Below are 17,317 nucleotides of genomic sequence, written 5' to 3'. Positions count from 1 at the left end.
GCAGGCCAGTGTTGACACAAGGAACCTGTTGTGAAAAGAGAGGAGGTGTACGTTTAAATCACAGTAGCCCTCCTTTTTTGGGTTGTGCTTCTTGCCTCCAGTTTGTGTGCACCTTGACTCCTTCCCTTCTGAGATGCCAGCCCAGCCACTCTCCCAGGTGAAGCCCCACAGCCTGGATGCAGGTGCTTATTTAGGTGCCACCTTTCCAGCTGATGTCCATGAGCAGTCAGGATGTCTGAATACTCTTTTCAGGTTTGATTGATTATTTTTTTTTGATTTTTTTTTTTTTTTGGTGTAGTTCTGTGATTTGCTTCAGGTGTCCAGGTTTGTGGTTCCCCCTTTAGTTTAAACAAGACTGAGTCAGTGCTGCTGCTGTAAAGTCATCTCAGGGAGCAAAGCCCACTGAAAACCAACACGTGGTGAAAAACAAGTGCCTGGGGGCGTGGTGGGGTTGTGGCGGTGGAAGATCCCAGTAAGGAGCTGGGATCCTTACAGGAGAGCCGCTAGAGCAGGTGAGAGTACCTGCATTGGCTGCTGGTGTGGGTGCACTCGGACCGGGATGTGGGCGAGCGTAGCCAGCGTGCCTGATGGCTGGGCAGTGGGAAGCTCCTCCGTTGCTCTCCCTGGGGGCTGGGGAGCCAGTGCCCTACTGGTTTTAACCATAGCTCAGCAGCTGCTTCCAGTGGCCAGCCCAGGGCTTGCTGGGTTTAGTGTGCTCTTGCTCTGTCCTACCCTTGCCACAGCTATAAGGCAGGTAAGATGTGGGACTCGGCAGACACCCATGTATAGTGCTTTGAAGACACCCGTGAATCATGCTTTGAGGACATTGGCTTCGGGGCTTGCTTCTGTCGGGGATGCTGAAGAAAATTGATCTAAAGTAACTTTTAGTGGATTAGTTAAATCACATTATGTCCCTTCATGGATGCTTGCGCTCAGAATTTGGGGCCCTAATTTGGTTTAGCTTAATTCATTTCTGAAAAGTCATTTCAGAAGCGGCTTAGGGTCACTTGCATTTTAAATGTGTGTATCTGCGTAGGTGTTTTCTGTGGTTCTACCAAACTGACCGAACCTGAATTTTTCCAGAGTGCCCCCTGTAATGACCTGCAGACCACAAGCCCTTACAGTGGGCCTCCTCTCTGGCTCCCATTCACATGAGCTGGTGCTGACTTCAGCCCCATCGGACCCTGAAGTCCTGCCAGGAAAATGGGCTCCTCTCGTTTTTTCCCCCTCTCATTTTAGCTGTAAGCTACAGGTCATGGGTTTTCAGGCAGGCTTTGTTGCAGCAGACTATGCAAGAAGAGGTACACGGGAGCCAAATGAGAGTTATTGTTCTCATTTTCTCAGAAACAGAACCAAACTTTTTTTCTCTTTCATCCAGTTATGAATTTTTAATTGACTCATTAGATTGAGTGGCTCTTGTTTGGCAGCAGAAAAGCCTGGAGGGAGACAGGTTTGTTAGCATCTCTATTCTCTCTGTTTATGTGTGAAATGGATGGGTTTGAAGCAGTGTTGATTTTAGACTTGCTGCTCTGGGAGCTTCGGATTGTTGTGTCCTGTGGTTTGAGGGAAGAGCTGAAGCAAGAGTTTCTCCCCTTTTCACCCAGGCGATATGGCCCTGTGATGGGGGAGCTGCATGGGACACTGGTGTCTGCACTGGGATGTCTCAGCTTGCAGCAGAGCAGCTGGGATATGTCTTTGCTCCTGCCATCTGAGCACAGCTCTGCAGCTGCTCAAATGTGGTCTTGTCAGGTTCAAAGATGTGCTGGTTGGGCTTGAAAATCCACTTCTATCCACCTCATGAAGAGCAAGGATGGTTGATTGTCCCTCTGCCATTTTTCTGTCTCTGCTGAACATTACGTTTTCTTCAAGATCTTGCCCAAGATCGAGTAGTACCAAGTCTGAGAACGTGATGTCTCTGATGGCCTGGAGTAAGAAGTGCTCCTCAGGCACTTTGTGTGGGACTGTTATCTGAACTGAAGGATGCAGCACAAGCACTAATCTCACTGAAGCTAGGAATAAGGCCAGTAGTGTGGTTCAAGGGCCTTCTGCATTGGGGAAATGTGTATCAAGGCTTAACCTTTTTCACTGGTCTTCAGTTTCCTTCAGTTGCTTCAAATATGAGTCTGTCTGTATCGTGCTGCCCCTCTTCTCATCTCCTCCTGAGCTACTTCATTGGGAAGGGGAAGTTACACCTGGGCTGTAGAGATGCGTTAGGGGGAAGAATTTAACTTCTCAGTCTTGAGTTGCAGGTGCTGAGGGAGGTGGCAGAAAAACAAGATGGGTGCAACTCTTCAGGATGTTGTGGAACCGTGGCCTTGTAATTGATTTATGAGAAAGGATTAGCCCATGTTCAAAGTGTGCAACTCTGTTGTTTGCCTTTGGAGCTCAGTTCCCTGAGGCTGACACAAAAATTGTTGAGGCTAGTTCGTGCTCTTTTGCTCAGGGTTGGGAGAAGAGGTTTTTAGAAGATCGCACAAGTGGTTTCCCACTAACACCAGGCATGTTGCCTAAGATGTTCAGGCACTATCTGCCATCAGAGGACAGAAAGGGACAAATCTGGAGAGCAATCCATCTTTAAGTGCGTCCTTCTCTAAGTTGGGTAAAGAGGGAGCCTAGATGTTAGACTTGGGCTGGGCAGCTGATGTTGAGTGAAACTAATTCTTCCAGTAGTGGTTAAAGGCTTGGCTGCTTTGGGAAAGTTCCCCCACAGGGCTTCTAGGCAACTGATGAAAATTTTGGCTTTGTGGTTGAATTGGGAAGACACTTGAGCATACTGAAGAGGGGACTTAAAGAACTGGATTGATTAAATGGGGATCTGAGGACCCCACACACACCTGACTGGCAGCTGGATCAGTGTCCTGGCCTGCTTGTTGCTGGCTGCGAGAAGTACATGGGCTGCTCCTTCGCTTTTTGAAGAAGTTAAGGACAGCAAAGAATTTGCAGGTGAAAGAAGACAGCATCCCAGTAACATAGCATCAGCAGTGGCAGGACAGCAGTATTTTCCAGGCTGTCAGTGGAATTATCCCTTGTCTTAATAACTCTTGAAATACGGGCAGAAGAGGAGGTTTCTGTGCAGTAATTTAGGTGATGAAGCTGCAGGGGTGCTGTGCAATCTGAGATGCTGGTTTGTGCTTCTCTTCTTATGTTGATGGGTAAACAAACTTGTGTTTTGCTGTAGGGTAGAAGTGAGCACATGGCAGTTACTTCAGAGTGCATGAGTCACTGCAAATTTGTACTCCACTATATCTCTGCAAGGAGTCGTTTGCGTGTCTGTACCCTTACTTAAGATAGCATCGAAGAGGCCCAGTTCTAACCTCTTCAGAAGCTTCAGACTTTTATGTCAGTGGTTTTTTTATCTGTGCTCCCAAAACTGTGGAGCTCTTTTTCAGAGTAAGTCATTTGAGAGAAGAAATCAAGCTTTGAGGTTTTTCTTAAAACAGGTAGTGTCAGAGCAGGAGAAAAGGTTTCAAAGCACTTGAGGAGTGGCAGCTCTTGCACTCTTTTATTTTTGGGGAAGCAGCTGTACAGCATCAGTCCTAAACAAGTTAGAGCAAAAAAATTAAAGGGGTTTGGATGGAGGGAGAGAGCACAGCCTCCACTGTGGTACCACAGAGTGGGAAGGAGCAGTTTTGGTGCAGACTTGAGAAACCAGCAGCACTCACAGGGTTGTCTCAGTGCAGGTAGGAGCTGCTGTGGAGCTGGTAGTGCCTGCAGTGATGGTCACTGGTGTCTCTTTCCTGCCAGGCTTAGGTGAAAGGGGGGCAGAGAGGATTCACACAAGCAGGTGCTATTCAGTGGCTCCCCTGTCCACCTTCTCAGCCCTGCCACACTTCTGCTTTCTGCTATTTCTTACTGGCCTCACCTTGCCTGGGTAGGTCGGTGCCTTGATCCTCTGCCCTGTTCCCCTGGGTCCTGCCTAGCTGTGACAGCTTGCAGGGGCTGAGGGTGTTTTTCTTTTTGGCTGGCAGCCCCATTGTGGCAAAGTTTCAGCATCGTGCCTGGCTTGGGAGTGATGGTGGACAAGGACACTGGTGGGCTGAAGCACCAGCTGCCACTCTGCCGGAGGTCAGTGCTGGCTGCCTCTGAGCTTGGTGGGGGACTCATCTCCAAATGCTGAGCTGCCTGAGTCACTTGCAGCTCTCTACAGCCCAGAACTCTGCCCACGGGTATGTCGACCATGACATTAGGAGTGTGTCTTGTAGGGGTCCTCTGTGGCCTTCAACTATGGCAGGTAACTACGTGGCTAGCTGCAAGCCTGTGGCTGAGATGGGAGGGGTAGCTGGAGGATGTATCTGGGAGGCTTTGGTGGCCCAGGAGGTAGAAGAAAGATTTATGCGGACTAGACACTTTGCACTGGAAGGGAAGGAGCTGTGTGTGTCTCAGAACAAGCGTTCAAGAGAAGAAAACAGGCCTCTCTTGTTGCACTTGCAACTAAAAATCTCTGTGGAGAGCTAAAGGGCATGTAGCAGACAAGAAAGAACAAAATGAACTTTTATTGGCCCATACCACCTGCTGCTGCTTGCTGCCAGCAGCTTCTCCTTTCCTTCATCAGGTGCTCCCATACGTGATCTGTCTGTGTGCAGAGCAGAGGAAGAAAGTCACGTCACAGGTTTGCCATGTTTGGGAGAGCATCATCTGTTTCTGGGAACTTGGGGGTCTCAGGATGAGAGCAGTCATTTCTGCTCACGTGGAGCACGTAGACCTCGGTAGCTGCAGGTTTGTTCCAGCCATCAGCTGGGCTGAAGGTGGCTTTGCTTGAGGGAGTTGGTGAAGAGAGATGGCAATATTGCAGACAAGGATCTACCAGTTTTGATAGAAGTCTTTGGGGGCTCTTCTTTCTGGGCTACCTCTTTCTCCTGAGAGGCAGGGGAAACTGTGTCACTGTATGTGGGCAAGCAGCTCGTGTCCTGGGTATGCCAGGCTTTTTGTAGATGAGCAACAGCAGGCAAAAATGGAAATGAGAAATCCGTGCTGCCCTGCGAAGTTGCACAGGCTCCATCTCTGGGAGGCTTCAATACCCAACAGGATCAAGCTCTGAGCAGCCTGGTCTGACCTTGCAGGGTCCCTGCTTGACCCTGTATTTCAGCTACAGATCCCCGAGGTTCCTTCCACCCTGAATTGTCCTGTGATTCCATGATGAACTGCTTGGCTGCTGTGCAGCAGGAACCACTGTTAGGCAGCATTTTGGCAGGAGGGTGTTTAAGGGAAGGTGTAAAATGTGGTGATGTCAGTGCTAAATAATGGCATAACGTTGGTGATCTCAACCAGGTGAGAACAGCAAGGACCTGTTGTACATCCCCAAATTCTTTTTTCTGGCACATTTTTTGTATTTCATAGGTTTCTTATTTCTGTAGAGAATGCAGGAGTTTCTTTCTCTGCTCTGGTGTATGAAGGTAGGATTTTGAGATCCTAAGCACCGATGTTCTAATCACTCTGAGGCTATCTCAGCAGCTTTGCTACCTCTGTGAAGGATGTGTATGCTTTATTTGGCCAAGCTGTCAGTTAACCAAAGTGAGTTCTAGGACTGGCGGTGTTGAAATTCCTGCTTCGTGAGTTACATTCATCTTTGCCTGTTTGGACCGTGCTTGTTGCAGTAATTAGCTCCCCAGAGGAGTAAAATGTCCTTCACTTTCAAATTATCCTTCAGCTGACATTAAAAAAAAAATATATATTTAAAAATCAAATACCTTCTCCTAGGTGGTCCTTTGCAGCTAGACAGAGGGTATTTTGTTCTTACTGTCCTCCTTTACATACCTAAATCTGTAGTAGCCTTGAAAAAAAATTTGACCTATGCTACTCTGCTTTTTCTTCCTGTTCCAGCTATGGATGGAGAAGGCAGTGTTTGCCTGTTAACAGGGGAGGAATGAGGAGGGGTAAACACATTTATCTCGGGCAGTTTCTATGGGCACAGGCTGGGGAATTGCACCAGCAAACCAGAGTACCCGGTTTCTGACGTTGCCTGCAGTCCCCTGCTGCTCTGCATTGGGTCCTATCATGCTGCCGACCCGCTGCATGTCCCTGGGTACAGCGCGCTCTGTCTCCCTCACCGTTTTCCAGCTGGTAAAATTAGGGATAATAGCATACAAGCCTTTCACAAAGTCTGAGCTAAATAATTGTGAAGTGCTTTGAGCTCCTCAGATAGCGGGAGTTAGAAACAAAGGCTTATATTTCAGCTCTGCCTGGTAATGATGCTGAATAGGATTCATCTCCAGCCCTGCTTAGCGGCTGAGTTACCATCCCTGGCGGCATTTAAAAGACGTGTAGATGTGGCACTTGGGGACGTGGTTTAGTGGCGGACTTGGCAGTGCTGGGTTAACGGTTGGACTTGATGATCTTAGAGGTCTTTTCCAACCTAAACCATTCTACGATTCTGTAGCTGCCTAAGCTCACCCCGTTTTGCCCTTGCAGAGGCTGGGGGGCCAGGCGGTGCGGGTGGTCTGCGGTGCCACAGGCAGCCCTGTGGCTGGTGGCTCTGGAGCTGGCAGGGGGGCTGCGTCCTTACAGCCTGCTGCGGCATGGGGGTGCGTTGAAGCCAGTGCAGAGGCTCCTTGCCCCTTCCACATTTAAAACTCCTCCTGGTAAGAGGAAGGCACTAGGACCCGTTTAAATTTCCAGTCTTTTTTATTTTTAAAGTTTGGCTTTAGTCATATGCAATCCATCAATGAATTGCATGGGCTAGTTATTCCTTGCGCTTTCTAAAACTCTTTTTTTGTAGACAGCATTCAGGTTATTACTGAAAGCTTCTAACAGAAATCTCTGCACGTGTCCTCGCATTGCTAGACAAGGTTCATTCATTATTTTGTGCATCTTTATCTCATCCCGTTACTATATTTTCCTGCTGAACACTTCCAATTATTCCTGTTTTGTTGCCGTACACCAGCTCCTATTCTTTCCTGTTGGAATTGCTTGCCTAATTTTTACTTTCTTATTGTTGTATTACATGACATCACTTCTGCATCTTTATCTGCACCGGAGAAATGGAACAAATTTTAGGCAGATCATGCCTGAAAAAATGCATAATCCATTGTATCTGCTCTTTCCATTTTTAGCCATTTTTTTTTTCCTCCCTCGCCTTCCTACCCTGTCCCTCAAAACCATGGGTAACTTGGTGGCATGACATGCTTTGTGGAGAGGGCTCTCAACTGTGGAACTGATTCTTTCCACCCCCCCCCCCTCTGTCCACCTACCCATTTCTCAAAAACCTGGCGTTGGACACATTTGGGACGCATCACTGTATTCCATGGTTTTCCTACATTGTCCCTTTTGAGGTAGAGGTACTTTTTTAAATTTAGCTAGCCTGTGGAGAATTACAATAAGAATACATGTCCTTTTTTTTTATGCGTGTCTGTACGCTTGTACCTATGCATTGTAAGGAAAAAAAAAATATTCTAAAATGCATTTCTAAAAATGTAAATGAATGCAGCCTCAGGCAGTTGCTCAGCCCTCTGCTCACCAGTCTAGGCTGGTCTTTAAAATGAGCCTGCTCACTTCCAGACTTTCTATGTCCCTTACTTGTCAGGAAGGGAGGCGCAGAAGCCCAAATGCTGACTTGCCTTCAGACTGTGAAGAGCTGTAGTGTTTTGCTTGGGTAGGTTTCTGTGCAGTGCCGAGCCTGCATAGTAAAATAAGACCAGTCAGTTAAAATGATCTTTGAAAACTAAAGCTGTCTTTCCTGCAAAAGCCTGTTTGCTGAAGGCTCGGAGTCTCGCCCTCTGGTCTGCTCTGTCACGGGCTCCAGCCATGCTTGGCTCTGCATGGCCGTCTGTCTGGTTGATGGGACTGTGGCTCTTGCTCTTCTGCTGAGCCCTTTGCCTCTTCGGTGTCGGTGGGGCTGGAGGCTGTGAGGCTTGGGGTCCTCTGCTGCCCTGAAAGGAGTGGCTGCCGAAGCAACACTGCTCAGCCCACACGTGCCTTTCACTTGTCCTACCAGCTCTGCTCCTATGCTTTGCCAATTCCTGGTAAAATGAGGTATTTGGTAATCTTGAATGTCTTATTGATTTATAGGATGCCTCTCAGTCTGTCCCTCTGAGACAAGTGATCGATGGTGTAGGCTGTTTGTGTATATTCTCATAATGTCTGGGTGTTACATGCCAATAGGAGGTAAAGGATGCAGAGGTTTTTACCTAGGATAGAAAAATCTTTAGCCGGAGATCCTGGTGCATGTGAAGACCAGCTCTATCACGAGTGGTTTACTCACGACCCTTGGTTCAAATGTTGGGGGCTCCATCCTTTCCAGGAAAGTGTACTCAGCATGTGAGGCAGATCTTCCAGGTCAGGCTCTGCTTGTTAATCATGAGAAGCAGAAGGTTGTCTGGTACTAGAAACAGTCTGATGCCACCTCCCATCCTGAATTTAACATTTCTTCCCAATCTGCTCCAGGCAGCCCCCAACCTTTTGGTGTGTGTCGTCCCCCCCCCCCCCGAATGATTACTTTTTCACTACATGCATAACTGAGAGAATCTCTGGCAGGTGGAAAAAAATTACGGAGCACAAAAGGAGAGCCAGAAGGAGCCAGGTTGGGTCAGGCGAGCAGGTGGTGGAGTCAGTGGGCTGTAACGTGTGCTGGACGGAGCCTGGTACCTGCCTCCTACCTCCCGCATGCTTGGCAGCTTTGCAGGGGCAGCCTTCCGGCTGGCCGCCTCGCAGGAGGGCGGCTGAGGAGCACCCATCTCTGCCTCCTGCGCCTCCCCATTTGGGTATGGATGGGTACCCGTGGGGCCAAGCGGCCAGCACAGCCTGGTGGCTCCCTGACATGGGGACCTGCTTGCTGACTCGTTGGCAGAGCCTGTTGGCATTTCTGGCAGCTTTGCCGGAATATTGGGTGGCGGAGGAGAGGCACGAAGTATGTAGGTTTCTCTGCTTCTGTGCCTCCAAACAGTCTCTCAGCGTTAAATGGGGAAAGCGATAACTGTGAGCGCAGCTGGTAACATATGGCACCCGTCCCCTGCCTTAGCAATTGCTCAGTGAACTCTGAAAGTGGAATACGGTCCCCGTGGCTCCAGCCAGCTGCAGCGCTGAGAAATCCTGCAATGGAGCAGCCCGTTATTCGATTACCAATGAAAATTTCACGTTCCACGTTGCCTATTTTTCCTGCTGCCTCCCTGGGGAGGTTTTTGCTATGCTTACTCTTTCCTCCCACTCCTTTTTTTTTTTTTTTTTTTTTTTTTTTAAATTGTTTCCCCTGGAGGATTGCTTTATTTGTTCTTTAGTTCCAGCCCCCTAGACTTGGTTGCTCTGCATTTCTGTCAGTCTGCTGCCCTGAGAGGCAGGGGCAGCTGTTTCTGCTGTGGATGCTGATGCTTTTCTCAAGTTGTCTTGGAGAACAAGTAGGTCTAGTGGTGAACGATCGAGTCCCCATGTAGCAGAGGGGGAAGCGCAGTGCCCGTTGCTGAGCCAGTCTGCTTCTGTGCCACAAAGCTGCGTGCTCGCTGTGGTGTGGATGCACGTCTTTTTGTTGATAAATTACAAACCAAACTGGGGGCCAACACGCAGGCAAACTGCAGAGCAGCAGCAAGCCCGAAAGCCCCTAGCAGCATTACCGATTGTACATCAGATCCTTTTTGTCCTGTCAGATAGGATAGCACAAAAGTTGAGAGCCTACTGCTTTCCTCCCACCCCTGGGAGGGCTCAGAAGCATAAGTGGGTCCCCTCTGATTTCGGCTCCTGATGTGCTATTTAGATGTGTTGCTATTGAGCATCCCAGCCGGGGGGAGATTTCTGGTTTAAAGCATCAGAGAGGGTCTTTGCCTTGCTTCTGCTCCCTGCTGGGGGTGGGGCAGGAAAGGGACAGCAATGCTTTGGTGCTCCAGGGGTAGGCTTTGGGTCCCAAGGCAGCCTGTCCCACCTCCTCCTTCAGCCCAAAGCCCTGGCAGGACTGGCCTTTCCCCCACCCTCCAGCTCCTGCCAGGCAGTGCGGGGTTTTGCTTTGTGTGCTGAAGGAAGCCTGACCTACACTGGGAAAGAGCTGCCTCTCAGCAGGGAGAAGCTGGGAGGAGAAATTTTCCATCTTGATTCTGCAGCTGCCCTATCAGTTTAGCCCTATAACAGTTTTACAATCTTTATCTGATACAGGTTTAAGAGGATTTCCCTGGGCACAGTGGGATTATTATTGAGTCAGAGAGCAGTCTCCAGCTGATATTGCTTCGGCAAGTATTTATTTTAAGTGGGTTTAACAGTGTTTAATTTTAAATTATTTTTTTATTGCATGGGTTATAAGTAAATTGTTTATGTTATAAGAGAAGTAGAGCCTGGATAAAACGAAGAAATGTATTATTGCGTTCCAGGCTGGGGGTGGTGGAAGGAAAGCAGCAGCTGGAGGTGGGGAGGAAAGAAGATAAAATAGTAATGTTGAGGAAAATGTAACATTATTCCACGCGGCACTGATTAGTAATACTGCCAAACAGCTGTTTAGAAATAAGAGATGTAATGGGAAGGGGAGCTGGAAGGAACATGAGAGTGCTGCAGGCAGCACTGGCTCATCATTTGAGGAGAGGGTGGCTTCTATCAACCATGTATCTGCCCCTGAAGGTACCACAGGCTGTGTTGCTGCACCCTCCACGGAGCATGGGGGGCTAGGGGTACGTGGGACACCCTCCCCGGCCCTTGTGGGATGATGCCCAGTCAGGTTTACACTAACTAAATGTAAGGTTTTCATGCCACCTTCAGAAAAGAAGAGCAGTGGTGACCATTGGCATCGGGAAAGCTGTGCCTGTAGGAGGAAAGTCTCCTTCTGAGCCATGCCCAGGCTGTTCCTTTATCCTCTCCCTCCCTCCAGCAGGCTTTATTGACAGCGAGCGGCTCTGGGGCTGGATGTGTGTGCGTACACCCAGAAGTTGTGCTGGCTTAGTGAGAGCCGCCTTCTGGCCACCTGCACCCAGACAGCGTCCACAGTCCTTGGAGTATTTCAGAGGATGCTAATGGGATGGGATTAGCCGCCCCACTTGCCCTTGCCGTCAACAAGAGACATTTCCAGAGAGCCTACAAAGAAGAGCAAAGCCAGAGCCAACGGGGTGAGCCTGAACAAAGGCGCTTTTGAATGTGGAGAGAAGCATGATTTTACCTTCTGGCCCTGTGGAGGCGAGAGGTGGGGCTGCTCTGCTCCCCATTTGGAATCTGAATGAGCCTCTGCCTTAAGGGATCGTCGCTGGCCGAGTTGGTACTAATGGGCTGGATGTCCTTCAGTGTCCCTGCGCTGTCCTGCTCTGGTTCCCTGACACTGTGTTTCAACATACTGTGCCCTTTAGGGCTTTATTCCTTACTGTGTACCAGTTAAAATGATAACTTAGGGCTTGCAAGGAAATGTAGCTAGAGATGCCTGCCTTGGGGATGTGTGTCACAGGGGGCAGGGTTTTCGGGACGGGAATGCCTCTGTCCCAGGCGCTGTGTGCTCTGAGCGCTTAACTTTCTCAGACCCTGTTGTTCTTCAGTTTCAGCTGCGTGTTCAAGAAAACAAGATTTTTAGAAAGCGGTTCCTTTACCGAAAGCATTTCAGGACTGTAACTTGTAATGCCATGCTTACTGGGGGTGAGAAGATTTGGAGGGACCAGCTTTTTTACGGCATTGTGCTGCTGCATGGAAAAGAAGAAAAGAGATCCCAAAGCAGCAGGTTGCTTGTCGGAGGGTTAATGTTAGGCTCTTGAGCTTTGTCTGCTGAAGAATTGCATCAGCATGCCACAGATGACCACAGGCACTTTGGCAGTCTGTTGTCACCTTTTGAGCTCTCTCAGGTGTACTGATGCCACCTGTCCGTGGATAGGACTCGTTTCAAAACCGCAGGTGATGGTCGTGTGCCAAGGGTGGCCCACCTGGCAGCACGGCTGGAGGGTGGGGGCACTGGTGCAGCAATGCTAACCTATGGAGAAGGGAAAGCTGGTGGGGAGGTGGGGTTGCCAGAGGCACGAGAAAGTTTGTTTGGAGAGACTCTGTGCTTCAGAAGAGCTCCCTGGCTATGGGTGCTGGCCAGAAGGGCCACCCTGAGAGGGACAGCTGCTCTGGCACAGCCCAGAGATGTACTGTGGCCACAGGGATGCTTCCAGCCTCTTCCTTCTGCAGTGATATCCTGGGCCAGGGTATCGCTATCAAGGGATGCTGCTCAAGCCACACCTGTGCGGTGGCACTGACGAGTAAAGTTAGGAACACTGCCTGTCATCCAAAAAGCCCCACTCGAGGTGTGCAGCAGCTGAAGGTACATGATGCATGAACGTACCTGGAGGACACAGTGGCTGGCACAGGTGGCCCTGGGGATGAGCATCGCTTTGCGTGAGGTGCTCTGGCTTCCAAGCCAGGTCTTGGGGTGTGGGGTAAGCTGAGCCAAAGATGGAGCCCTTTAGCTGCAGTGTGGTCGGGGGGAATCAAGAGGCTCCTGCCCTTGCTGAGGAAAGGGAAGGTTGTGATTGTCCCAGTGCTGGACAGGGCAACGGGAAGGGGAGCAATTGGAGGTGTGCGAGGCGGAGACTGGAGATGAGGGAGTTAAACACAAAGCGGGGGGGGGGGGGGGAGGGGGAGGGAGAAAGAAGGTTAAAAAGGGAGCAGGAAGGAAAGCAGGAACAGGAGCACCGGGAAGGCAAGAAGGAGGAGTGTGGAAGTGGCAGGTGGAAGACTTTGGACAGGAGTTTGTGTTGTGAAGAGCAGCCGGACATGTAGGAACGTGGCATCCTGGAGGTGCTGGAGCAGAGAGAGCTGCACGTGGGGATGACCGGTGAGGGACTGTGGCTGGGGTGGTAGGAATGTCCTTGCTCCCTCCTGCAATGGGAGGAGGCCCCAAAGCTGCCAGAGACATGGGTCCCAGTCTCTTCAGCTGGCTGCCTTCTGCAGGGGCCTTGTGGGAGCTCTTCTCCCATTCTTTCCGTGTGTCCTTCAAGTGCCCTAGATGCTGTTTCAGGCTCTTGACTCCAGAGCAGCCAGTGGGGATTTCAGTGCTTTCTTCCATCAGGGCTGTCGGGGTGCAGTAATTACCTTTGTGCTGCCGCCTCCTACCCTTTCTTCCTCCCCCCTTGTGACTGGGAAGTCGGAGGCAGTGATGGTGCTTTGAGAAGCTCCTTTTGAAGTGACTTTGTGAGTCACAGGGGCTGGTGAGCGGTGGGGGATGAGATGCCGGCGCCTGACACTCTCAGATCATTTCGGCTCCCTTGTGTCTGTGGCCAGAGCAGCGCATGCTGCGTGGCCGTCCTTGGGGACACCAGGCTCCTCAGATCTCGTCTGTTTTGAGAGGCTCCCGCTGAGGATCTGATGTGGATGGAGGGAAGAGGAGAGGAGGAACTGGGACAGCAGAGGTGCGCGGGGCTGGGCAGCAGCAGTGGCTTTTGGTTGTGTCCATGGGGTCAGGCTTAGCCAGAGCCTGTTGCTGTAGGTACGTGCAGCGCCAGCTCAGGGTGCTGCATGTGTGCTGAGCTGCCCTGTGGCAGCAGCGGGATGAGCTTCTGCAGGCAGTCCTGTCGCAGACCCTTGGTACAGGAAGATTGACGTGTCATCTGTGGTATGTTCGTGCCACAGGATGCTCTGGTAGGGCTAAGTCAAGCTGAATAAATACGGACAGTTTGCACTAATAAGATGGTTTAGATGACATGTGTGCTCCAGGAGCCACCCGAGAAACTTCCGCTCCTTGGACTTCTCCCCGAAAGGCTAGATGATGCTTTCTGTTGCTGCTAAAGCATAATGGGTTTGAGCCAGCCACCACAGTCCCAGTCCTATTACTGGTCCACCAAGGTGATGTCCAAAGGGCCATCCATCCTGTCCCTTCTTATCTGCTGGTTGAAGTTGTCATGGCCAAAATGCGGATCCTCCTGTTGACTGCCAGGGTGTAGCACCGTTGTTGAGTGTTCAGGGATGCTGTCTGGAGTGGCAGGACAGCCAGCCTGCCGGTGAAACCCCTGTATGCCAGCCGGAGAAGAGCCTGATTAAGCTTATGAAACCTGACAAGATCATAGCCTAAGGTGGTATTGCTGGAGGCTGCTTGACTGGGAACTGTAATTCCCGCTGCAGCAGCACAAGCAATGAGCGATAGGGATGTGTCACTTGAAGCCTGTCATGACACACGTCTAGCCGTTGAGTAGGGAGCACGTGAAAGTCTCTTGCAGTCGTTAGCCTGCCAGTAGTGTGCAGAAGAGCTGCCTCCCAAAGAGACACTGGCTGCATCTGCCTGCAAATGAGGAGCAGCTTCTTGTTCTGCACTGGGTGATGCCCCATCTCAGCTTCAGATAGGTAGTCCCCTGAACAAACAAATGCTGGCCAGGACACAGCTCCTCCACCTCTGCAGGTACAGTGACCCTTGCAGCCTGGCTGGTGTGTGTAGCCCCCAGAAATAACCAGGCTCTGCCACCTGCGAAGGATATCCCCATAGTCCTGCTGCTCCGTCAGTAGCCTGCGTTGCTTTGACCCCAAGCGAGGAGCTGTTGCCCCTTTGTCAAGGCATGGCAGTAGGTGCCCGAGGGCTCTGCGTGCTGCCTGCTGTAGGTCTGGCAGCTGGTGGACCAGGGGCTGGTGCACGGGGGCCCTGCGACCTGCTCACCATCAGCTATAGCATAAACTCTAAAGCAATGCATCCTACCTAGGTAGGAGCCTACCTGGCTCACCACCTCTGTTGTAATAGCTATTGGAGGGGATCTTCATGCTGTTTGTTGTGGATCTGCGTAAAATCAGAGGCTTATATTTCCTAGCAATCGGTGTTTCTCATGCAGGTGCTGCCCTCGTTCCTGCTGGTCAGATTTGTGTTTGGGAGAAGCAGCAGCTTCTTAAGCAGACCGGCTCTTATGCCTTTGTTTCCTTCAGTCCCACAGGGTTAATCTCCTTCTTGGCGCTTGATTATTTGCTGCTGCAGGGAATGCACATGGGTTTGCCGGGTGTGTGTTTGAAATTCTCATTTTCCTGGCTTTAATCCCCATCTGGGAGCTGTGGCCAGGTCCCAGGGGCTGGGGGCAGGTTAATACCTGAGCCCCTGCAGAAACCCGCTCCAGAGCAGCTCTCTCGCCTCTGCCTCACCCTGCAGCTGGTATCTCCGAGGGAGGTTTTGTAGCGAACAGAGCACTTCCCAAACAGTTACTCAGCATTTCGTCTTCCTTGTGAGGCTGGTGAGCATCAGTATGGCCGGCTTAATAGCAGGCCAGCTGAGAGACAGGGATGGGGGTTTGCAGGGCTCTGTGGTCAGGCAAAGGACAGAGCTCCCCTTCTCTTGCTGCTGCTGTGAGCTCCTCTCCTCCACCTCTGGAATACGCCAGGCATTGGCACAGCTGGCACAAACATTGCTGTACCCCTGTGAGCCACCAGCTCCTCTCCCCTTCCTGCGGCTCCAGCTATTTGCACAGTGCTTCTGTTGGAAAAAGTCCCCAAAACTTTTCAGACCGGTTCTTCATGTTGCTGCCATCTCCTTCTGCCAGGACCCCTGGAGATGTCCGCAATAGCCTTTTCAGCATTCCTCTGCTGCCCCACCGCATTGCTACCTGGGCAGGGTTGTCACACTGTCCCTTTCCCCTCTTCCAGCACCCTTGCTGCTGGTGGGGCAAGGCAGGACCGTTCCCGGTGGAGCTCAGGATGCTCTCTGTCCTCCCACCATGCGTTGCCACTTCTCCCCCAGCCCCTTGGTCTGGTTTCCCTAGCTCCTGCCCCCCCCCCCCGTAAGTTAACCATTGGTTTTTAGGATGCTCTGTTTCCTCTTCTTTTTTCATTTCCCCCCGCCTTCAGGTGCTTTTGTCAGTGCGTAATTAGCTGGCACGGCACTGAGGCGTCAATCCCCGGAGTGCTCTCTCACTGACATTAGCAGCAGACGGTGACTAAAACAAAGAGACAGCTCAGCGCGCGCCACACGCTCACTTTGTACGTCTCGTCCTCCTCGCTGCTGTTGGGAGCTCAAAAGGGATTGCAGATGTGGAATAAATGGGAGCTCTTTGAACAAGTGGCACTGTAATCCCTCCCTGCCCCCGCCCCTCTACCCCCCTGTTTGCAGACATTAGTTTGATTAAAATTGCATGAGCCCACACACGGGTGTATTTTATTTTATTTATTTATTTCCTCCCGGCGAGAGGCTGGTTTGAGGTCTGCCTTGTGGGCAAGCAGCCAGGGGGGTGCTGGGGAATTTGGGGGGTTTTCAAAAACTTTCTCTCTGCGGAGCTTTACAGCCAGGTGCTGCGAGGCTTGTTGTACTGGCAAGACCTGCTTTTCCTGCGGGATGCTAAATGTGAGCACCTTCTTCCCTGCGGAGCCTGAGGTGCTTGCTGGAGGTGCAAGGGTGTGTGCTGGGCAAGGGGGGGGCTTTCAGCGCTGGCAGGCGGCAGCAGCATCTGGAGGGGTGCGGTAGGCTTGCTCTAGCAAATCTTCACCCCAGGCTTTCCAGGTTACTAAGGGCATCTTCACGGCTGAGGGCGGGCGTAAACAGCCAGCGTAAAACCTAGGTGACCATGTGGCAATTAAATAAAAATACTGAGAAAGCAAAAATTGGGGTGGGTTGGTTTTTTTTTCAGCCAGGTTTGCATACCCAAGTTGGCAAGAGGTGAAGTCTTCACTACCATTTTGCAGCAGCCTTCCATCTTCTCTAGAAATGGGGAGATGGCATGGAGAGTTAGATTACTTTGTACGGCAGTTCTGTGCTGCTCTGCAAGCACAGTATTTTTGCCCATGCTGTGGCAGTGCTATATCAAAACTGTCATACTCCTTGGTGGGCACTTACAGGATGGGCTCTGTCTTACTGCCTCACCCAGGGGCATGTACAATTCAGTGTTTGCATGTTTTCCTCTGTTTTGGAAAAGGAAGATGCTATTTTCTTCCCTTTGGGAGGGTTTACTTTTAATGGAACATTTGCAAAGTACAGTATAACTCTTCAGCAAGGGCTCTGTTATACACCAAGTGTGATTTCCTTGTCTGCATCCTTGCTGTGCCCTCCTTGTGCCTCTGCATTTTTCTCCAGGAGGAGCAGCGAAAGGAGCTGATGGCTCCTGCACTTGCTCATCCCAGGGCACTGGGAGCTGTGTGTGGGTTTGATCTCCTCAGACATCAGTGTGTGACACAGGGCTCTGGGGAGCTGGGCACGGGGACCTGGCATCCCTGGCACCAGCTGGCTGCTCTGCCCTGAACTCCTCCAGCTCAGCTGCTCCGTGAGCTGTCAGGTGCGGCTCACAAGCCCCTGTGCTTTTCAGTAGGTGGAAATCCAGTGGGAGCTGTGCCTTGCCAGCAGGAGACAGCTTCCAGCTTCCTCTGCCTCCTCCTCCCTGCCCTCAGGGGTGAGAGAGTCGATTGTGCTGCTTGGAGGATAGTGAGGTCACACGCAATAGAAGTGCAAGACCCTGGATTGCTCAGTGCAAGGGATTCAGAACCCCAGTGGGTCCCCTCT

At 51.0% G+C, this 17,317-nt stretch overlaps 1 protein-coding gene across 2 annotated transcripts in view; it reads left to right on the top strand.

The window, feature by feature from the left end:
• IGSF3 (immunoglobulin superfamily member 3) overlaps positions 1–17,317 on the top strand; it is a 100,138-nt gene that overhangs the window by 29,256 nt on the left and 53,565 nt on the right. The gene's annotated exons all lie outside the window — the stretch shown is intronic.

This window comes from Falco cherrug, chromosome 2, assembly GCF_023634085.1.
Source record: "Falco cherrug isolate bFalChe1 chromosome 2, bFalChe1.pri, whole genome shotgun sequence".
Classification (NCBI taxonomy): Eukaryota; Metazoa; Chordata; class Aves; order Falconiformes; family Falconidae; genus Falco; species Falco cherrug.
This window is presented reverse-complemented; position numbering and strand designations above follow the sequence as displayed.